The sequence below is a fragment of the Diceros bicornis genome, chromosome 23 (assembly GCF_020826845.1).
Source record: "Diceros bicornis minor isolate mBicDic1 chromosome 23, mDicBic1.mat.cur, whole genome shotgun sequence".
Taxonomy (NCBI): domain Eukaryota; kingdom Metazoa; phylum Chordata; class Mammalia; order Perissodactyla; family Rhinocerotidae; genus Diceros; species Diceros bicornis.
The window spans coordinates 58054570-58078652 of NC_080762.1; the positions used below are offsets into that span (position 1 = coordinate 58054570).

The 24083-nt window shown below is 42.3% G+C and overlaps 1 protein-coding gene across 1 annotated transcript in view; it reads left to right on the forward strand.

The window, feature by feature from the left end:
* Positions 1-6282: 6282 nt before the first annotated feature.
* LOC131420603 (ral guanine nucleotide dissociation stimulator-like) overlaps positions 6283-24083 on the forward strand; it is a 71601-nt gene continuing 53800 nt past the window's right edge. The window contains exon 1 of the mRNA XM_058566798.1: positions 6283-6449. The gene's annotated coding sequence lies outside the window, so the exon portion shown is untranslated. The remainder of the gene's footprint in view (positions 6450-24083) is intronic.

The following is a 24083-nucleotide window of genomic DNA, read 5'->3' on the forward strand; positions in this document are numbered from 1 at the left end:
TGAGTATGGAAGAAAGACAGGAAATCCACAATCTCAGCTTCTGTCTCAAGAATTAAAAGAGAATAACACTGGAAAAAATACAGATAGGAAACAATAATAAAGATAAGAATCAATGAAATAGAAAAATACTAAAGAAATAAATCAGGCTAAAAGTTATTTTTAAAATATTAATAATGTTAATAAACACTAGCAAAACCCATTAAGGAAAAGAAAAAGAAGTGCAACACAAATGACCAGTATCAGAAATCAAATAAGAAGTATTGTCTACAGAGTGCTTAGATCTTAACGAGATACACCATTTTGTGAAATACTTAGCACTACGAATTAGACAGCAAAGGTCAAAATTCACTTTATAAAAAATCCATATACTGAAACTGACACACACAAAAAAACATAAAATAGGAAAACTCACATATCTACTAAATAAATTGAATTGTTAGATGGTTAAACCAACTAACCAACAAGAACAACAAACACTTTCCACAAGCAAAACTCTAGGTCTGGGATTATTAACTATTTCAGATAATAGAGGGAGGATGGAAGGAAAGGTTCAGATTCCAGATTAGACTGAACACAATACTAATATAGATTTTATTCACATTGAATACAGTACAAAGATGATTCTTTACCACACAGGACCGCTGAAGTCACCTTTCCACTATACTACCCAATAAATTGAACCTAGAGAAGAACTGGAGAAAAAAAGCACAACACTTATAAATATATATATATATTTTTTATAATTTTATTTATTTATTTTTTCCCCCAAATCCCCAGTAGATAGTTGTATGTCACAGCTGCACATCTTTCTAGTTGCTGTATGTGGGACGAGGCCTCAGCATGGCCGGAGAAGCTGTGCGTCGGTGCGTGCCCGGGATCCGAAGCCATGGGGCCGGCCTTATTAAATATTTTTAATACAGTAAAGAAACTGAGGTTATCTAAACAGAAGAGGAAAATGCTAATAGGTGACATTTACCATCTTCAATGTATGAGGAAGTCCAGAGAAGGCTAAATTTAAAAAGTGGATATAAAGTGAAAATTATTTAAATAACACAAAGAAAAATTTTATTATATGGCAAAGTAATATAGCAGACAATCAACCAATCAATAAAAAACCAATTAATTAATGTATATCATTGATTAGAGATATCAGAACTGATTTCTGGAGTTAGTGGAGTATTTGTCCCTGGAAACTTCTCAGAAACAAACATTAAGGTATTTGTCCTGGATTGACTTTAGACCTTCTCCTGCTGGGGCTCAAGGCCCCTTCAAGTTTCTTCTGTAATTTTACTCTATTGCTAAATTAAATGAGAGAAGGCATAGTGAAGTCAAATATAAGTGTGGTATGGGGGGTTCATTAGAGGAGTGGTGGAGAAACAGTAAACACACCTGGGATGCCGTAGGGTTCTAAGAAGCAGAGCAATAAAAGTATGTAAAGGGCTTGAGACATATTAGGTCCTCAGTAAATAACCATTGTTATCACTAATAATTCATTTCCAATAGTGTAGATAAAAGAAAGTGGGCTATTCTGTCAAAAAAATCTTCCTCAAAAATGTCTTAATTGACTGAAGATTAAATAATCAAAGATGGCTTTGTTTTTAATATTCTTTCCTAGCCAGGTAGGGGTTGACAGAAGCAAGCAAAGGAATTGGGTGACACTTAGGAGAGTCACAAACCTTGAACTCAGAGTAATCTTTGCTTTAGTCTCTGAAAATTCAGGAGCCTCTAAATCCAAATGCCAACACATTCAAGTTGTTGGTGAATCTTGATGAAGATTTTGATAGTTTTGGCTGTCTGCTCAAGCAAAGCATCCTTTGAAACCTAAGGTTTCTAAGCCGGTGGTTCTCAATGTGTAGCTGGTCAGCAGCATCACCTGGGAAATGGTCAGAGACGTAAATTCTCAGGTCCGCCATCCTACTGGATCACAATTTCTGGGATGGGCTCAGCATTCTGTGTTGTAGGGGACCTCCACACAGTTCTAATGCACACTGGAGTTCGAGAACCACTGTCTTAGGAGAAGCCAGTCCTAGGTACAACATAGGGTTAGCATGGATTCCTCTCTCACGAGGGCTTCTCCTGAGGCCCCATGGACAAAATAAGGATTCTTTTTTATGGCCATAGGAAGAAGTATCGGCTCAACTCCAGGTAGCCTTCTTCAGCAATTTTTCCAATATGACCAGGAGCTCTGAAATTTGGATTCAAAAAAATATATATATATAAAAAATTGGCTCAACGTTCAAGAAATTTTCCTGCTTTAGATTGAGGGTGGAGAAGTAGCTGAAATAGAGAAAATTTTCACAGAACACTGATCTATCATTTCTTGATGGAAACCACTGAGTTCCTTCAGTGGAACTAAACAATGACCAGGAAGGTTATGGTTAGTCTGATGTGTTAGAGGAGAAAGAAACACAAAGATAAAGCAAAAAAAAAAAAAAAAAATAGGAGAGAGGAAGAGTAAGGAAGGGAGATAGAAACAGCGACCATCAGTCAGAGGTGGTGAGAGGAGGGGGAAGGAATAGAAGATGCAGAGGGAGAGAAGCAGCTGCCGCTCGGTAGGAAACATACCTGTTGACACTGTGCACATGTGGCTTTCACAGAAAGGTGTAAGGTTTCTAAAAAGCAAAGAAAATAAAAACAAATCCATCCAATATAGTAACTTGTCCTAAATATTAATTGATCAGGTCTGATCACGCTGATGTCTTCCTTATCCTTTATTTCATTCCTGTCTCAAATTCTATGTCCTGCCCTTGTCTAAGGCTTCAGAAACACACCACAATTCAAACTGTCACAAGGTGAACTTTTTAAATCATTTCAACTTCTTCTTCCTTGACCTTCTGCACAAAATAGATGCCCTACAGTGTTAGCTCGCCTTTCGGTGCCTTTCAAAAAATCTTTAAACACTTTATTCTTAACAATACTGCTTTAGATTCGCAGAGAATTGAACAGATAGTATGTCGGGAGAGGGAGAGAGTCTCCCTCTGCCCTTTCCCTTAAGGTTCTTATGGCTGGCCAAATAATTAACAAGACAGGTTAGCAGGAGAAAATAATACCAAGTTTAATCACGTGTATACATGGGAGAAACTCAGAAATGAGCAACTCGTCCCTCTGTCTAAGCTGCTTGCTTAAGTATCGCAGCTAAAGGCGAGGAGAGTGTTGGGGGCGGGTAGTGGTTTGGGACTTCAGAGGGCAGGAAAACAATTCTTTTCAGGGTCATCTATAGATAATGTGGTCAGGAGACACAGAGTTTTTGATAAAAGAAGCTTGGTGCCTTTCCTATTGTAACCTCTATCCTACATTATTTTTACAGCCATCATGATAGAAGATCTGTTCCAGGAAGGAGCCACCATGTATAAATTCTTTAGGCAGTTAGTGGGGGAGGTCAAATGTCCCTCAGAGAAAACAATCAAGGTAAAGAGATATATTTCAGGGTGGCCAAATCTTGATCTCCCACAGTACATAGAGCTCCATACACCCACCGTACTGCCTCTCCCCTCTCTCCCAAGTGCCATCTCCCCTGTTATTAACACCTTGCATTAGTGTGATACGTTTGTTATAATGAATGAACAATATTGAAACGTTGTTATTGTTGGGGAAGTGAGAGAGTATCTCCCTCTGCCCTTTTCCTTAAGATTCTTATGGCTGCCCAAATAATTAACAAGACAGGTTAGCAGGAGAAAATAATATCAAGTTTAATAACATGTATACATGGGAGAAAGCAGGGACATTGCGTTTCTCAACACAATAGCAGAAATTCTCGTCTTAAATACCATGTTCAGCTAATGATAAAGGAGGATGTTGGGGGTGGGGAGAGTCAGTTACAGGAGATTATCACTAAAGCACAGTAAACAAGAGTAAGGTTATTATGCAGATTTAAGACCTCCTTTTTCACATTGATAAGTTTCTAGGAATGAGGTCATCCCCCCTCTTCCCAAATACAGAGAGGGAGATACCTTTACAAATGGAGATTTCCCGTGTGAATGTAAATGTCTGTCTGGCAACTCCTTGCAGGGCCATCCAAAGAATGTGGCCAGAGACAGAACTTCTAAGAAGATGGGCTTGTTGGTGCCTTTTCTATTGTAACATCTATTACACATTATATTACAGCCATCAGACAGAAGATCTGTTCCAGGAAGGAGTTACTATGTCAAATTCTTTAGGCAGTTAGTGGGGGAGGTCAAATGTCCTCAGAGAAAACAACCAAGGTAAAGAGATAGATTTCAGGTGGCCAAATCTTGATCTCCCACATTATGAACTACAGTCCCTAGATTAAGGGTCACTCTTTGTGTTGTACAGTTACATGAGTTTTGACACACATATAGTGACATGTAGCCACCATTATGTACAGAACAATCTCACCACCCTAATAATCCTCTGAGCATCAGGTTATCTCTTAGTGGCTTTTTAAAATATTAACAGTTGTCAGAATGACATAAATTTTTACGACGAAAAATGTTCCACAGGTGTTAAGTTTTGTTAGTCTCACTATTATGATCATTATGAGAAATAATGAAAAAAATGAACTTCTATATAAACAGCAAAAATCACAGAATTTTAAAGATAAAAAAGATCTGGAAGATTAGGAAATCCTACATTCTTCAAGACCCTGCCCTCCAGTCTCTCAGCTTTCTGTGTCATTTATCTGCCGACTCCACTGAGGAGAAAGAAAGAAATCGATAAAGAAAAACAAAGCAAAAAACAAATTTTGGTTCTAAGTAGTCCTCTTGAGCCCGAGGTAATCAAGCATGGATTCTTTTTTACTGCCTATTTACATCAGGAACATAATTACTAGCTAGAGCCTAATTTGAGAATATTCATTAGAAATGAAAGATGTCATATCTAAGAACAGAATGGAATTCACTGAGGCTTTATTCTTGGGATATTTGCAGGATTAAGTCAGGACATGCTGTGAGAGTGATAAATAAGTTCTATATATTTTTCTTCTCCAAGACCATGGATTTCAGCCACACTTTATACCCATGTACTTTGCAACAATGAAAAACAATTAAACACTGACCTTGAATATTTTGCCCTCAGATACACTAGTCTTTAAAATATAAATTGAGCAATTTTAATCTAGATGAGTGAAAGACTATGGACATTTCTAGAATGTCACGTTAGGTCCTTTAGAAGTGAAGAATTGACTTTATAAAGCATTTCTATTCCTTCTCATACCTTGAAAATAGTGCTACTGTGACTCTGTTTTAAAGAGGATAATGGCAGGCTTTACTTTGATTTGCACCTTTTTGTTTTAAGTACATTTACTTAATATTTCTCAGTCTTCTTGAAAACTTTTATCATTAAGCTCAACCTTCATTTAAATCACCAGACCTATTTGATGAAGGCGACGTGAATATTTACTAGCAAACTCCTTAGAAAATTACTAATTTAACCTTACTTCAGATGATCCATTGTAGAACTCAAACTGGATTTCCCAGGCCCCTCAGAACGGCTCATAACTGTGTGTTTGTCCATTTATCTGGGAAGATATTATCTAAGGGCAATTGTTCTTCTCAAATGCTTTCTTTACCTCAAACAGCAATACTTCCAAAGTTTTAATGAAAATGTGGCCAATTTGGTGAAAACCAAGTGACTTGTTTGTTTTAGCATGCCAATGAGATTAAGAAAATAAGTATTTTAACTATTGTTATTGATTATAAAAATCAGAACTTAAGAAAACAAACTTCTTTGTCCAAAGACATTTCTGCAAGTGAAATCATGAGAAAAACTGACAGCTAGCCTCCCATTTTAACCACTCAACCATAAGAAATGTAATATGGTGGGCAAACATGTGAGCGTTGTCACCTGCACGAGTCCCCAACGCTGTGGCCCCATCACGGCCACAACTCAGAGGAAGGAGCCAGCAGAGGGGAGACAGCTGTGCCCTCAGCGTCCTTCCTCCCTAGGTCAGAACTCAGTCCCAGCTGCTCACTGTCTAGTCTTCTGGGGAAGCAGATAATTCTTCTGGGGACACGACACATCAGGTGTTAAGGATGTCATTGTTCTTTTTTAAACAAATGTTAGATCATGTAACGTGCTTCTCAGGACAGGAGGAGCCGCCTCAAGGGAAGGCAGATCTTCTCCAGGAACTGATGGTCATCCAGGGAGAGCAGAGTCAAGGACTGCAGAGTGCCAGCCAGCTCCCGCTCTCCCTCTCAGGTACACCTTGGTCCCCGCACCCCCATCCCCCTCCCGGTGCCCCCCAGCGGCTCCCATTGTTCTTGGAGGCCCGCGCATGCGCAAGACTGGCTCTCAGAGCGGCAGAGGGGATGGCGAGCTGGAGAGCCCCGAGGCGTGTGCACTGGAGGTGGCGCCCCAGGTGCGCAGGTGGCTGTCTCGGAGGTTTGTGTAGGGGGATTGGCGGTTTCTGGATCCTTCCTCCATGATTTTCAGCACAGGGGAGCTCTCCTTTCTGCAGTGTGGAGGAGCGCTGGGCAGGAGGCGGCGCTGAGGTAGGCGGTGGGCGGCGGGCTCGGCGTGGAGATCTCCGCCGCAGATGGCGGGACCGCGGTGGGGGGGTCGGCGGATGGGGTCGGGGGCCGGGGCTGCTGGCGGGCTGCCCCAGGCGGGGGAGCCCAACTCTGTCCCTTTGAGGAGCAGAGGAGCGCCGCCTGGCCGGCGGGTCCCTCTGCCTTGGCGGGGCCCCACCCCGGCGGGGCCTCCTGCCCACCCAGCGGAGGTGCAGGGGGCGGCAAGGAGTCGCCTGCCCTCGGCTCGAGCCCTTGAGTTCGTGCTCCCCGGGGCCCGTCTAGGCCAGGTCTCGACATCCCGGGGTGAACACTTTCCTTCAGAAGATGGACTGTGGTCAGCGCTCCTCTGCCTGACTCCGCGCAGGCTATTGGGCTCCTCATTGTTCTTTAAACAAATAAGCGTTCCTGCTTCCTTGGGACCACCTTTATAGAAAAGCCTAATCCCATTAATGGTTTCTGATAATTGACTCTATATTTGCAAGGGGAACTTTGAAGCCTGTGAATTGTTGTAAACTGCATTTAATGAAAGGAGCTTTAAACAGTCTTTGGTGCAAATTATGTAGCTTCCTAATAATAACTCACCTTCTGTTAACATAGACTGATGACTGATCAATTGATGATTGACATAATGTGTACGGAATTTTGGTTTCAGTGGAAAGGATTTTCTTGGCAGTTGGTGCTAAAATTAAAATCGGATAAGGAGGTTTTTAGAAGTAGTATGTAGTGTGTGTTTTGTCTCCATACTCATTTAGAATTGTAAGAATTTAGATTTGGAAAGCTCATAGAACAAGAATTTTCAAATTTTGATTTGATTGTGTTGGGGGAAGAGGTGGAATCTCCCTCTGCCCTTTTCTTTAAGGTTCTTATGGCTGGCCAAATAATTAACAAGACAGGTTAGCAGGAGAAAATAATACCAAGTTTAATAACATGTATACATGGGAGAAAGCAGGGACACTGCGTTTCTCAACACAATAGCAGAAATTCTTGTCTTAAGTACCATGTTCAGCCAAAGACAAAGGAGGGTGTTGGGGATGGGGGGAGTCAGTTACAGGAGATTACCACTAAAGCACAGTAAACAAGAGTAAGGTTATTATGCAGATTTAAGGCCTCACGTTTCACATTCATAAGCCTCTAGAAATGAGGCCATTCCCCCCTCTTCCCAAAACAGACAGGGAGATACCTTTACAAATGGAGATTTTCCTTATAAATGTAAATGATTGTCTGGCAACTTCTCACAGGGCCATCCAGAGAAGGTGTGCAGAGAGACAGAACTTCGGATAAGATGGGCTTGTTGGTGTCTTTCCTATTGTAACATTTATCCTACATTATCTTTACAGCCATCATGATAGATCTGTTCCAGGAAGGAGTTACTATGTCAAATTCTTTAGTTAGTGGGGGAGGTCAAATGTCCCTAGAGAAAACAACCAAGGTAAAGAGATGGATTTCAGGGTGGCCAAATCTTGACCTCCCACAACTGAAAGGGTGAAAGGTACAAAGGCCAAATACGGTAGGATTTCATTTATATGATATTCTAGAAAAGATAAACCATAGGGAAAGACAACAGATCGTTAGTTGCCATTAGTTTTAATATTTAGTTAATCATTTAGTTTAATAGTTTAATCATTAGTTTTAATATTTCTGATAAAAAAATACATTTTATTGATAGCATCCTAATTATACTTTTGGATGATACCAGAATTTAACAACCTATGAAATTCTGCAGGAGGAACAAATGACATGTTGGTTATTGGTGTCTTTGAAGTGTAAGGATTGTTGGTAATGAATCTAAATAAGCATTGTTGGATTGTGAACTACTGATTTTTTTACTAGATTCTGTTGGACATGGCATATTACAAGTTTCAAAATGCTCTTTAAATTACTGTAGCAGTCTGAAGCTATTAAATTGTAATGTAAGATCTTTATAGATGAAACAGGCAAAAATATAAAAAGCCATTTATCTTTTTATCTTTGTTAAAAAATGAAGTAAATCTTACTATATACATGAATGACTTCTGGCTAGACAGACCTGAACTTGACAAGACGGACTCACTAGTATGGTGAATTTGTTTTGGAATGTTAAAGTGGGAGAGGACATATGTTTTTCCTGAGGGTGACCCAAGTCAATATGGTAGGTTTTGCTGTTTATACGCTCTTTCTGAGTTACCATCTTGATTAAACAGCTTGTCATAGACGTACCAAGAAATTTGGGCCATTTTATGTATCAATATTTTTTTTAATAATTTTATTTATCTATTTTTTCCCCCAAAGCCCCAGTAAATAGTTGTATGTCATAGCTGCACATCCTTCTATTTGCTGTATGTGGGACACGGCCTCAGTATGGCCAGAGAAGCGGTGCGTCAGTGCGTGCCTGGGATCCGAACCCAGGCCGCAGGCAGCAGAGTGCGTGCACTTAACCGCTAAGCCACGGGGCCAGCCCTATGTATCAATATTTTAAGATATCCTATTTCCCTGATAGTTTCTAATTTCAGGGTGTCTGGGAAAAACAGTTTCTGAACATAGGTACTTTGGAATATAATTTTTGATTGTTGACTTATTGAAGTATAGATTTATGGAGTTGTTGGAAATAATTTTAGTGGTTGTGGAGCCTAACCTCTTCATTTTCCAGTAAATGAAAAGTGAGGTTTCTCAAGTTAAGTCATCCATAGTCTGACTGCTACTTAGTGGCAGAGTTGGAACTATATGCTCAGATGCTTGTCTCCAGATTCTTAGTACAGTGCTCTCTGTGCTATGTACTATTAAGTAGACAAACCAGTGAGTTACCTTCCCAGATCATATATGTAGCCAGCAGGGTTGATTTTTTCCCATATGCATTTTTTGCTTTCTTTTTTAAATAACTACTAACCACAATTAATTCATTCCCATACCATGTTTAATAACTATACTTGTGTGTGTCTCCTCGAGCACACGTGGATTCCCTAGAATGGACGCCTGCCTGTGAGTGGATTGCTGGTCCAGAGGCTGATGTTCATCTGCAACTTGACGAGCTGCAGCCAAATCATCCTCTGAAGTTTTAGTAATTTCCATTCTCGCCAACAGTGTCTGAGTCATCCTTTCCCTGGGAATTGTCAGATCGGCATTGTCAGATTTTTAAAGGTTTGCCAATCTGATGACTGAGAAATGATGTATTTGTTTCCCTCTTTGTACAACTGTTTTGACAAATGCATAGAGCTGTGCCACTACCACATTCAATATACAGAACAGTTCCAGCAACCAGAACTCCCTTCAGCTGTTCTTTTGTAGTCAACTCTTCCCCCACCCTTAACCCCTGGCAACTAATGATTTGTTGTCTTTCCCTATGGTTTGTCTTTTCTAGAATATCATATAAATGGAATCCTACAGTATTTGGCCTTTTGAGTCTGGATTCTTTCATGTAGCAAAATACATTCAGTTTAGTGTTCATCCATGTTGTTGCCTGTATCAGCAGTTCCTTCTGTTTTATTGCTGAATGTAGTATCTATTGTATGAATGTACCACAGTTTATCCATCCACCAGTTGAAGGACATTTGAGTTATTTTCAGTTTTGTCTTTTTTGACTATGAATAAAGCTGCTATAAATCTTTGCAAACAAGTTTTTGTGTGAACGTTAGTCTTCTCTTAGGTAAGCACCTAGAAGTGGAATTGCTGGGTCACATGATATGTGTATGTTTAACTTTATTTTAAAAACTGTTTGTGGTAGCAAAGTCATGGCCCAGAAAGATGTCCTAATCCCTGGAACCTGGGAATACATTAGGTTACTTGGCAAAGGTGAATTAAGTTTGCAGATGGAATTAAGGTTGCTAATCAACTGACTTTAAAATATGGAGATTATCCTGGATTATCCAGGTGGGCCCAGTGCATCACAAAGGCCCTTAAAAGGGAAAGAACAGCAGGCGAGTAGAAAAAAGATGCAACAAGGGAAGCAGGGCCAGAGAGATGCCGAGTTCTTGGTCTTGAGGGTGGAGGAGGGGGGCCATAGGCTAAGGAATGTGGTTGTCTCTAGAAGCTTGAAAAGGCTAGGAAATGGATTAACCTTTAGAGTCCCCCCAAAAGAACCTAGCTCTGCCAACACCTTGATTTTAGCCCAAGGAGACCCGTGTCAGACTGTTAACCTACAGACCTGTAAAACAAATCTGAGCTGTTTTAAGCCATGAAATTTGTGCTAATTTGTTACAGCAGCCTAACAAACTCCACTTGAAAGCTGTTTTCCAAAGAGGCTGAACCACTTTGTGTTCCTACCAGCAATGTAGTAGTGTTCCAGTGACTTTCCATCCTCATTAACACTTGGTATGGTCAACATCTTTAATTTTAGACATTCTAATATGTACATAGCAGTATCTCAATGTGGTTTTCATGTGCATTTTTCTCATGATTAATGACGTTGAGCATCTTTTCATGAGCTTATTTGCCATCTGTTTATCTTCTTTTGTGAAGTGTCCAATTCTGTGCCCATTTTAAACTTGGATTTTTTTATTGCTGAGTTTTGACAGTTCTTTATAGTCCTGTCAGATATGTGATTTGCAAAGGTCTTCTCCCAGTCTGTGGCTTGCCTTTTCCATCTTCTCACCAGTGTCTTTGGAAGGTCTGTGTAATGTAACTCGAGAGGCTCCACGTGACCTTGTCTTCCTTCATTGGGAAACAGTGAAGTTGGAGCACCTGAGTCCAATCAGATGTTGATCAGACTTGGGGCTGGGTCTCACTTTTAGTAAACCTAGCCCTTCCGCTTTCCCCCTGTTCCTGTTTGCTCTGCTCCCCTCCCCCGCACAGGCGTCTGGTTCTAAGTCTCGTAGATCTCTGTCTCCTCAGGTTTGGGAGCCCACAGAATATTCAGCTACGCCCTTCAGACATTTCAGCGCAGCTCTCCAGCCTCCTACCTTACATCGCTTCACAATATGGCAAATTCCCTGAAGGTCAGACTAGCAGTATGTTGGACTTAGGCCATTTCCACCACTTCTGGAGGTTTCACTTTGCTTTATGGAAGCTTTGGCCTAGTTCCCCGGATTCCTGTGTGGCACCAAAACTTAGCACAGGTGCTGTGAGGAAGAGCAGTTGTGTGTGTGAAAGCCCTCAGGTTTCCTCTGCCACACCAATCCTGCAGAATCACTACAAGTTTGCCTAGTTTCTCTTTTCTCTAGCCGAGGCTCAGACTGAGCAAGCCAGATCCTCAACAGGCACTCAGAATCAGAAAATGCTTCTGGGGGAAAGAAAGGTAAAAATTCTTGCTCACATAAAAGAGTTTTTCTTCTTTCTGGAATTTTAGTTGGTTGGTTCTGAAGTTCTCTGATGCTCTAAAAATATATCTATAATTTATCTGGCTTTGTCCGGTTTTGCAGCAAGTGTGCTTTCCTGTCTTAGTCTACTCTAAAACAGAAGTTCCCTTGTCATTAGTTTTTAACTCCATCTGTTATACATTGTCAATATTATTATTGTTTGGTAAAGTCATGCTTTCAATGATTTATTCAGATGTTTACCCTTTTTTATCCTCACAATCCATTTTTACATCTTAGCATTTCTTCTATCAATTTTTTGTTAAAGTACATTCATTTTACTTTTTAATTTTTTTCCTTGAGTAATATTAGCTCTGGGCTAACCTCTGTGCCAGTCTTCCTCTATTTTGTATGTGGGTCACCACCATGGCATGGCTGATGTGTGGTGTAGGTCCACTCCTAGGATCTGAACCCATGAACCCAGGCCTTGGCAGCAGAGCGTGCTGAACTTAAACCTCTACACTGGGTAGCTGGCCCCCTTAAAGTACATTCTTTAGAAGTTCCTTAATGAGCATTTGTTGGTGGTAATACTCTTAGTAAATGTTTGCATAAAAATATCTGTAATTCACCCCAGTTCTTGAGATATGGTTTGATTGGGTATACACTGAAAGTCATTTTCTCTCTGTATCTTTAAGATTTAATCCAACTCTCTCTTGCCTTCCATTGTTAAGAAATGTATCATAGGTCTAAATGTAAGTCTCTGTAAGTGTTCTGTCCCTCTGTGGGGCTTTGAATATCTTCTTTTGTATTTGGTGTTCTTTGGTTTCCCTGGATGGATCTAACTCTAGATTTTTTTTTTTTAATTATGCTTGAGATGTGTTCACCTGCCTGAATCTAGAATAGAAGTCTTTTATTAATTCTGGAAATTTCTTTTTTTTTTTGTGAGGAAGATTAGCCCTGAGCTAACATCCATGCTAATCCTCCTCTTTTTGCTGAGGAAGACTGGCTCTGAGCTAACACCTATTGCCAATCTTCCTCCTTTTTTTTTCCCCCAAAGCCCCAGCAGATAGTTGTATGTCATAGTTGCACATCCTTCTAGTTGCTGTATGTGGGACGCCGCCTCAGCACGGCCGGAGAAGCAGTGCATTGGTGCGCACCTGAGATCCGAACCCGGGCCATCAGCAGTGGAGTGCGCGCACCTAACTGCTAAGCCCCGGAGCTGGCCCTGGAAATTTCTATTATGTCTGAATATTCCTTGAAATCATATATATATTTATATTATTTGTGAATAGCTTCTGTTGGACTATGAATGTCCTTTTTGTTGTGTCTTAGAGGAGGAGAGTTCAATAGGGGAAGCTCACTCTGCCATGATGTTGATGTCACTCTCTTCTATATATTTATATTATTTAATTCAAATATATGTACACATACTTATGTTATTTATACACATTCAATATATATTCATTATATATATTATTTAATTCAATATATTATATTATTCAATATAATGATTTATATTATCCAAAAAATGTACATATCTTATTTCTATATATGATCCTGTACTTGACCAAACTCAAGCCAGGCTCCATTGAGCCCTCTTCTTGACTAGGCCTCAATCTTATCCTATAATAACTACAGCCTCTCAGCACAAATGGTTTCACATCTCCACACGCATTATAAGACTTAAACACTGACACAGTTTCTAACAGCTCAAATCCACATCCCTAGGATGACCCCTGCCCCCTTAAAGAGTGTCGGCCTGAGAAAGCTCAAAGCAGCCAAAAGAACTGACTGTTTGTTCTGGCCAACACTCAATCATTTGCCTCTGACATCCCTTTCTTAGAGCATTTACCCAAAAGTGCTTACAACTGTGAATATTTCCTCTGTCCTTTTGATTTTTATATATATATATATATATATAAAATATATATATAAATATATATTTAGAGACACTTATATATATAAGTGTCTCTAATAACCAACGAATGCATTTCTCAAGGTCCTGAGAGCCATTCATTGAGATGAGGATAGGGTGTCTGTCTCCCAGACTCTGTGAGAGGAGAAAAGTGAAACTTTGATCATTTCCAACCAGCAGACACAACTGGCCAGATTACACTGCACTGACCAACACTCTGTAACTTTTCCCTCCCTGACTCTACTGAGCCCCTGCTCACCCCTCTGCCTGCTCCCTCATTCTCCCTTTCAAATGCCCAGTCACCTCTGTACAAATCAAATTGAGTTCAGTTCACCCTGTTCCCTCTTCCCTATTGCAGTGGTATATTACTGATTAAAATCTGTCCTGACCACTTTCACTAGAGCCTGATTTGCATATATTCTACATTTAACACACATATAGATAATCTCAGGCATATGCGTATATATGCATATACCAACATAACCATGGGCCCTCCAGGACCAGTTCAACTGACCCCATCTTATCAACAGAGTAGTTAAGAGTTTTCTTTCAGGAACTGAGACCCCTAGTCCAGTTCAGGCCAGTTGACACCACCAACCCATCAACTACACCTGCGCAAATGCTCGATAAATGATATTTTTGACATCAAGCATCTAAAAGCTCCATCTTCAGATCATCGTAACACTGCCAGTTTCTGAACACACATCCGATGAAGAGCCACAAAGCTTGACTTTGCTTGTGAAGATCATCCATTACCTCACTTCTCCTTACTTTCAATCATCTACTTCCACATGTCAGACCACCCTGCCCTTCATCCCATAAATTGTGCCCCAAGCCCTGGATCGGGGAGACAGATCTGAGACAGACACATGGCCCCTGTCTCCTTGCAGATAAATCTCACAAAAATAAAGCTACAATTCTTTTCCCAAAAGCTGATGCCAAAATAACTGGCTTTTTTAATGTGCATTGGGCAAGAGAACCCCAATATTGTGCAGTAACATCAATACATATATATATATACACTTAATGGATGTTTTATCTTCTTTTTTTTTTTCTTTGCTGATGAGGATTCACCCTGAGCTAACATCTGTGCCACTCTTCCTCTATTTTGTATGTGGGTTGCCACCACAGCCTGGCCGCTGATGAGTGGTGTAGGTCCATGCCGAGGAATGGAGCCTGGGCTGCTGAAGTAGAGTTCTCTGAACTTAACCACTAGGCCATGGGACCGGCCCATGTCTAATTGTTTTGAAGATGTTACTAGATATGCAATTGAAGTTTCACTATGATCTCTGGATTTCCTTGCTACTCCTTTAGTCCTTCACTTCAGTGTATGTGTTTCTTGCTCCATTTTTCATGCTAGAGGATTTTCTCAAATATCAAGTGGTCCTTGGCTACCTGTTCATATTTCTGTGATGGGAAGAAAACAGCTGAGTAGGATCTCTGTGGGCCTGATGGGGCCTGTAAATGTCTGGACTCAATGTTTCTTCAGGGGTGTTGAGTGTTGAACTAGTAACAGGCAAACAGTGTTGGTGCCCATGCTGATCTGTAACAACATACTTATTCCACACATTCCCACAATGACAGACATCCTCTGAACACATGGAAATGCTGACAACACACCCACACCCACATACACACTATTTGTAAATGACCATCAGCATTCAGTCTGTAAACTACACCTGATAATGCACACTGATACTCAGAACATACACACAAACTCACACACATACACACCACTCACTGTCTCAGAGCCCACAGTGACTTGAACTCTCTAAACACACACAGACATCAACAAAACACACCTTCACATAGATGCCATAATAGCCGTGCACCCTGTGACCATACAGAATTGCTGAACACACACACATCCATACAACAAGGAGCATGGCCGTGCATGTGTGGGCTTGATCAGGAAGTTTTTCACACCTCAGCATCAACATGGACACCCCGGGGCAAGAGGGAGAGGCAGAGGGCACAGGGACAAAATGTCAGGAGCAGTCAGGAGGCACTTGCATAAAACAAATATGATACCTGCAAAGCTGGTTGCTAAATGACATACGACTCAAGGATAGGAGGACCCAAGAGGATCTGAAATGGTACAAAAGAGGTGACTGATACAAACCCATCACAAGATATTTAAATGTAAGGAACAGTGATATTTTAAAAGGCACTGAGGAGAGTCCATCAAAGCTTAGATATAATTTCAAACAATGAATGACATGGAATTCTGGCCAAAGAACAGCCATTATTGCTGTTAAAATTCCTATTTAAATGTTCTTATAAAATTATAGAAATACTCATTGAAAAATGACAAATGCTCATTGGTTTAAAACATTTCAGGGTAAAATTAATGCAGCTTCCACTTTTATTGAGTAGCTTTCCTGGGGCAGCTAGAAAACCTGTACAATGCACACAGAACAGCTGTTTGAAGGGTCTTAGAACATCCCGTGCAGACAGGACTTGGGGGTCTACAATCTCTGAGATGAGGGAAGCAGAAGATTGTGAGCACCGGCTCCACGTGGCTTCTCCCCTAAGGCATTTGCTATTTCAACAGTGAGAGAAGAGAGTCTGAGCAGAAAGAGGAGGAAAAATGAACTGAAATTTCATTTCAGCCAAGTCCAGTAACTTCTGCTTCCAGTCAGTTGTGGTGAAGGCAGAGCAACAATTAAACATTGATTTAATAAATACTGTAAGATTGAAAACACCAAAGGGATGTGGAAGCAAACAGGACTAGATGAAATCAAATTTCAAAAAGGAAAGAGCCTTTTTAGGTGAGATAGCCACACATGCCCTCACCCAGGGGAATTTGCTTAATCTGGACTCTGATAATCAGACCTGTCTTACCAGAAAACAATTGTAAATACAACCTGTCATAATTGATCTATGTTAGCTTTTTAATATCACAAGCTTTGTTTGGCTGTTAATTTTTATTGCCTCCACTAGAAGACTCTGTAAAGGGAAAGACATTGTATCATTTGCCACATGATCTCCAGAACATTCTTCAGTTGGGGCTGTATGACTTCTATAAATATGTGTTAATTGTTGGTTTCATGAATGCTATGGACTGAATGTCTACGTAATCCAATTTTATAAGTTAAAATCCTAATCCCCGAAGTGATTGTATTTGGAAGTGGGGCCTTTGGGAGTTAATTAGCTTAGATGAGGCCATGAGTGTGAAGCCCCCATGATGGGATTAGTGCCCTTATAGGGAGATGGAGGGCCAGAGCTCTCTCTGCTAGATGAGGGTAGAGCAAGAAGCTATCCTTCTGCAAAACAGGAAGAGAGCTCTCACCAAAAACAAATCAGCTTGAACCTAGATCTTGAGCATCCCAGTCTTCAGAACTGTGAGGAATGCACTTCTGTTGTTAAAAGTGCCCAGTCTACAGATGGCCTGGCGGTGCAGTGGCTAAGTGTGGGTCCTCCCCTATGGTGGCCCAAGGGTTTGCAGGTTCAGATCCTGGGCACACACCGATGCACAGCTTGTCAAGCCATGCTCTGTCTGCATCCCATAAAAAAGTAGAGGAAGATGGGCACAGATGTTAGCCCAGGGCCAATCTTCCTCAGCAAAAAAGAGGAGGATTGGCATCAGATGTTAGCTCAGGGCTGATCTTCCTCACACACACAAAAGGAACCCCAAAAGTGCCTGGCCTAGGGGCCTGCCCCACAGCCTACTGGTTAAGTTCAGTGAGCTCCTCTTCGGTAGCATGGGTTCAGTTCCTGGACACAGACCTACACCACTCATCAGCAGCCATGCTGTGGGTGTGACCCACACACAAAATAAAGGAAGACAGGCATGGATGTTAGCTCATGGTGAATCTTCCTCAGCAAAAAAAATAAAGTACCCAGTCTATGGTATTTTTGTTACGACATCCCATACAGACTAGGACACTGAGTGTGTGAATAAGTTCGTTTAGATTGACGATCCTTCTTCTACATGACACATTATTGCCAATGATCCCTAAATTGGTGTGAGTCAAATTCCCCTTAAGGATCATAAAGATGTTAGGGCCCTTCTCCCTAGTTGTGCACATATTGCTACACATGAAAACATGTTGCATCATGTGTTTTATCGACACCTTAGTCTTACACCTCATCCCATTGGCCTTCAGCGAACTTCAGTGTTACAGCCAGTGCTTTGGGCAATAAAAGAAAGTCCCTGGACTGAAGTGGGGTCGGTATCCATCGTGCAGCTCCTGTCCTCTGCCCAGCCAGCTCCAGCACAGGGTCAATTTACAAGATGGGCTTTCCTCCAGGCAGCTCTGTGTTTCTCCCAGCCTGTTCTCATTTAGGATGATCTCACCAGGAGCAATGAGTGTAAATTTGGAGGGAAGAGCTACAGAAGGCATCTGCCAGGGGAAATTCTTTGTGGTTACATGGTCTAGAATATGGACACCTGGCTGCTCTAAGGTGTCCTGAAAATGGAAACCTTCTCACGTCTGTAATATCCTTCCATGTCCTCTTTCCCCTCCATCTCTCTGTTCTTGGTGGAAAAATTCCCTTGGCAACGACAATAAAAAAATGAAAGTAGGGAATGGCCCATTTCCAGTCTCAGAATTCTGTGAAATTTTACTGCCTATCCCCAGTCTCCCAGGACTGACACCCTTTTTACTCTTTTAAGATTAGATTACATTTTAATCTCCTTTAATCAAAGTTTTCTCTCATCCTTGTTATGTATATACATGTTCTAATACATAACATTGAAAACATTATTTTTGGCCCTACAATTTCCAGATTCACTCATAGTTGTTTTCTGATGGATGCATGACTTTGTAATTATGTTTATAACTCCATTAACTATAGAAATTGACTAAATTATGAGTAGTAATGTACTAATACAGGAAAATGGCCCATTTTTATTCAACATAAAGTTTCATGTTTTGATCAAGACAAATACACGAATACTTAATTGTTCAGCAAAAACTCTTCCTGTGTACATGTAAGCAATTATAAATCTATTGAAGTTGGTTTACCTTGTCGATTATTCCTTATTTCTGAGTTGTGCATTCAGCATTTCCATGAACACTTTAGAGTCCTGCATCTTTATCCTACCATTTTAAATACTAGGTCATCGACAAAAGTCCACATGACTTGTTCAGTTGTTTGTTAGTGGGTCCTTTGTAGGGTGTCTTCCCAGGTATGTTTTCACAGGGTCATCGACAAAAGTCCACATTACTTGTTCTGTTGTGTGCTAATGGGTCCTTTGTAGGCTGTCTTCCTGGGTACGTTTTCCAGTGTGAACTCCAGCTGATGGCCTTGTGACATTGATGTAAATATTGTTGTCTCCACAGATCATGGGGCCAATGATGTGTGGTCCTTTACGAAGTCATATATAACCTAATACTTTTCATTCAATTAGTGTAAGGCATGCTATGGAAAGTAGATTGGGGACAATTAATAAAAGATGATTGATTATGAACATGCTGTTAGGGAGAAAAATTGAACCTCTGGCTATACAGGTTTACGTTTCATTCAATTAATCAGCCAGCCTAACAAACCCCGTTCATAGGCAGGGCTATATACATATATATATTAGATTAAGATTATATCATCTATTAGTTTGAATGTGCTTTTGTAAAGTACGCCTTGTTTCTCTTGCCCTTTCTTACTGGGAGAAATATAGAATAGATAGAAAATGCCTGGATTACTCTGGTCTGAACTCAGATCACATAGGACTTGAATCATTCAACAAATGAGCCATTAATAGTGGCTACACCACTGGGATTTCCTGATCCAACATCGCAGTCATACACCCTATTGTGGATATGGACTCTAGAATAGGATTGTGCTGTTATCCCGAGGGTAACTTGTTCTGTTGATCAATATTTTGGATCAATAAGTGATGAAATATTTTGACTAGTTGGTCTAATCACTCAGAGGTTATTTTCTTCTCTGAGGTCACCCTAACCAAAATTGTTAGTCCATTTAAGATTTGTTATCCCTTGATTTGGCTTACTTTTTTTTTTTTTTAATTAATTGAAGCTCCACAGGGTCTTCTTGTCTTATTTTGTCATTCCCGCCTCTTCAGGGAAAGGTCAATTTCACTGATTAAAAGTAAGAGAGAGTAAAACCCTCGAGTGGCCGTTCATACAAGTCCTCATTTAGACAACAAATGATGATGCTGCCTTTGCAGGGTCCAGTCACTGCGGCCTTTACACCGTGTCACTGGGCAAGCAGTGCCTGTAACACCAGAAATGCCAGAGGAGATGCTTTTGGTAAACAGGTGGGGGCTGTGTTTGCAGAGTTTACTTTTTTAAATCTTTCCTTGAATGCCTACCTGTGTTGGGTTAACAATTAATGTAATAAATAATTATTGGGTTGAATTTATTTTATTGTTAACTTTTGGTGATTATCTGTTCTAAGATTATGCAAGGAGAAATAATTCTTGTTGCTTATAGTAACAGTACTACTTCTATGAATTAATAGATTAATGCAGTATTAGATTAGGAGTTAGTTTCTGTGATTGAAATTAAGATAAGTGTATTGTTGAACCCGAAGGCTTTCTTAACTGGTGGCTGAATTTAGGCCAACTAGGGTATTGTTTGTACTCCCTCTCTAAGGAAGGTTGTATCCTGTATCTAAAAGGCTGTACCTCTTTAGGGCTGGGTCTGGAGGAGGCAGGAGGCTGGACAAGTGTGGAGCTGGCTCTGACCCAGAGGGATGAGCAAGAGACACAGGGCACCTGCTGCCACACACAGCCGCAGCAGACATCACCCATCAGTCATGACATGCTGGGCTGCAGAGCCCAGAGAGCCCCCCAGTTCTCAACAAGGTGCACTCGGAAGCCACTCCCGGGCAGAGCAGGGGACTGTGATGAACACATTTGCCATCCCCGCTCCCATAAGACGTGCTCCAGGCCTCCTCTCCCCACTTACTCCGCCAGCTCCTCACTGTCCTCGGGACTCAGGCCTTCAAGGCCCGCCAGCAGGCTGCTCCAGCACTTCTCCTTCCTTACCACCGCCTCCCCTCTCTGCTCCCACTCTAGTTCCAGGGCAAGTTACCTGTGGCTCCTGAGTGCTGCTCCTTGGCCTGGAAGGAGCCCCATCCTTCACCCTTCCACCCTGTGCACTCCTACTTACCCTTCAAGACTCGACTCCAGTGATGCCTCCTCGGGAAGCCCTCCCTGACGCTCCATCTCCCCAGGCCTGCTCTGGACCACCACTCTGCCTCCTGCCCACATCCATCACTGCCGGGAACCTTGCTGGGCCCTCTTGTCTGGTCTTCAAGTCCAAGCCCCTCAGGAGGGGAGGAAATGCTTGGGCTCAGGGCAATGGAGCAGATTCCTGGACTGTGGTGACACTGCCCACCCCAGGAGAGGTCATTCTTTGGGGCACTTCCAACTTGGACCCAATGCAGCTCAGGGGGAGCCAGGACACAGGGAGGCTGGCTCTGGACCCAGCAGGTCACAGGGTCAGCCTAGGGAAAAGGCACAGGGGCCACACAGAGGGGCTCAGGACAGAACTCCAAGTCAACAATACCCTTGCTAAGAGCAGCAGGGGCCAAAGGCAGCTGCACAGGGCGCACGAGGGTCTGGCGAGCTTTTCATCTGCTCAGAGAGTCCCAGGGCTGGATAGAAGGAACTCAGGAGGCCCATCTGAGGTGGAGGTCACCTCAGGGGCATGTAAGCAGAAGCTGAGGGTCCCACAGCAAGTGGAATCTGAAGAGGTGACTCTCAAAGTCCTAGTGGCTCTAACGTCTCCGAGTTGGAAGTCAGTCCCCTCAGTCACAGCCTCTAGCTGCCCCCTCACAGGGCTGTGCCTCTCAAACACCGCTCCCAAGGAGAGTGGAGGCTGAGGGTGAAGACAACCTCCTACCCGTGAGAAGTGCTATGATCACGGCCTCCCGCAAGGGGCAAAGGATGATGAGCAAGGGACAGAGGGACTGACCCACACGACTTCCACTCGGATGCTGAACATGCTTGTGATTCACGGGGCCAATCAGTATCTGTCTTCATCCTCCACTCCTCTCTCCCCAAAAGGACATGTCAGTGTTTACTATGACATCCACAGACACATCAAGGGCATCTGGGAAGAATCAGGTGTACATCTGGAGAGAAGGGAACTGTGAAAACCAGTAATATCTGCATCCATGTGTGCAGATACCGACATCTACATACAGCTGTCACATTCCTCCAGCAGCCCTGGAATACTCCGCAATCATGTTGGCAGGTTTTTGGCACAAGGTAGCCAAACCAACTGGTGGTGTCCCCGAATGCCACCACTGCTGGGGCCTACCTTGAGGTTGGGGGGAGGCAGGGTGCCATGCCCTGTCTCACAAAAGTCTGGCTGGTGTCCAGGTGGGTCTCATAGCCTTTGATGATCATGCACTCCATGGCTATGTTTTCCTGGATGATCTCTGTCTCGTTTACTTCATTGTGCATTATCCTGTGGGGACAGAAAATAAGTCAGAGACAGGCTGCCCCCAACTCTCAGGAAGAAGGGAATGCCGGGCCTCTGGCCAGACCTAGGAAGAAGGTCTGGCACCCCAGATGCTCAGGTGGAGACTGTGGTCACGGAGGGGGAAAGAGCATGCATATTGAATACCTGCTGTGCTGGGCACTCTATGGGCATGAGCTCACATCATCCTTCTGACAGCCCAAGGAGACAGGTGTTCTTATTTCAGAGAGAAGGAAATGGAGATTAATAGCTAGAAAGCAGGTCTGATCTGAAAGTCTGAACCACGTGGAAAAGAGACGGCAAAACTGAGAGGAGGACGGGAGTACAGGAAACAACATTTCTTCATTACTCTGTGCCCCACACCACTACTGGTCTTGTCTCCATCCATCGAACTCCACCCACCCATCCTGCCTCAGGGCCTTTGCACTTACTCTTTCCACCCCTCCTCCAATGCACTTTATACAGTTGCTTCCTTAATGTTCTGCCCTGGAATGGCTTAGTTTTTGAGCACCTGGCAATCGCACTGGCTCATGGAAAGACTGACTCCCGTAGGCTCCAGCACTTCTGGGGGGAAGCAGAACACACCTTTCCCCTTAGTCTGAGAATAAGGACAACTCTCCTATTTGTCCTGTTCTGACTGCCGCAACACTCCTCCTCCAGCAGGTGGCGCCATTTAACTGCTTTTTAAAAATGGCATTGGTGGGAAAAGAGGCCTGTGAGTTGCCAACTTTGCTAAGAGCCTTGGTGGGTTTTCAGGAATCTTAGGATGTTAGTAATTTTGTGGGGAGGAGCGTCTGGAAAAAGTACCCCACCTACTCCAAGAAAAGCACAAAACCTCTTATTTGTCTGCTGATGCCTCAAATTCTGCAAGCACGACCAGATCACCAAGAGGGCTGGTTAATGTGTGTGGCAGTAGACACCGTCCAATTTAACCCTCCGAGCAATGAGAGATGACACTGGTTGAGCTGGATCCGTGATTAATGAACTCAGCGTGATGAGCAATTACTGGTCCCTTCTGACTCTCAGTTTGCTCACCTGTAGAAGGTCAGAGTGAGGATGGAAGAGAACGCTGATGGTGCTCAGGGCAAGCTACCCCAGGAAGCACCACTCTGGTATGTGGATTATTTCGAGCTGAAGACAATAAGGACTCAGGAAGAATATTTGAGTTTCCCCTCCCAAACTGCCTAAAGAATTTAAAACAAAAGATCTGTTTCAGGAAGGAGTTATTATCATGACTGCTATAAAGATAATGTAGGATAGAGGTTACAATAGAAAAGGCACCAACAAGCCCATCTTATCGGAAGTTCTGTCTCTCTGGCCACATTCTCTGGATGGCCTTGTGAGGAGTTGCCAGACAATCATTTACAAGGGAAGTCTCCATTTGTAAAGGTATCTCCCTCTCTGTATTGGGAAGAGGGGGGATGACCTCATTTCTAGAAACTTATCAATGTGGAAGGTGAGGCCTTAAAACTGCATAATAAACCTTACTCTTGTTTACAGTGCTTTAGTGATAATCTCCTGTAACTGACACCCCCACCCCCAACATCCTCCTTTGTCATTGGCTGAACATGGTATTTAAGACGAGAATTTCTGCTATTGTGGAGAAACGCAGTGTCCCTGCTTTCTCCCATGTATACATGTTATTAAACTTGGTATTATTTTCTCCTGCTAACCTGTCTTGTTAATTATTTGGTCAGCCTTAAGAACCCTAAGGAAAAGGGCAGAGGGAGATTCTCTCTTCCCCCGACAACGCATTTCACGTGCTGACCTCAGGCCCAGCCTACACGGCAGGTGCTTGAATAAAGGGCAGTGATCACTGTTGCTATTATCACTGGTTTCAAAGTTGTTATTATAAAACTATTATCATCCGTTGTTTTCTGGTTATCAGATTGGGGCATGGAGATGGGGTTTCTTCCTTAGGAGCCTCAGTCCGTCCCTCCCAGCAATGCTCTCAGCAACCCAGGCCCTAGCCCTCTTCTAGGGAGGCACCTTTCAAAGATATGCTAGTTCCCTGGAGATGGACTCATATTTGGAGGTGAGCAAAAGTAAGCAGAACCATTTCTTTTGAAGAGGGTGGGGATTTTGCTGAGGAGGGCCGTATTTG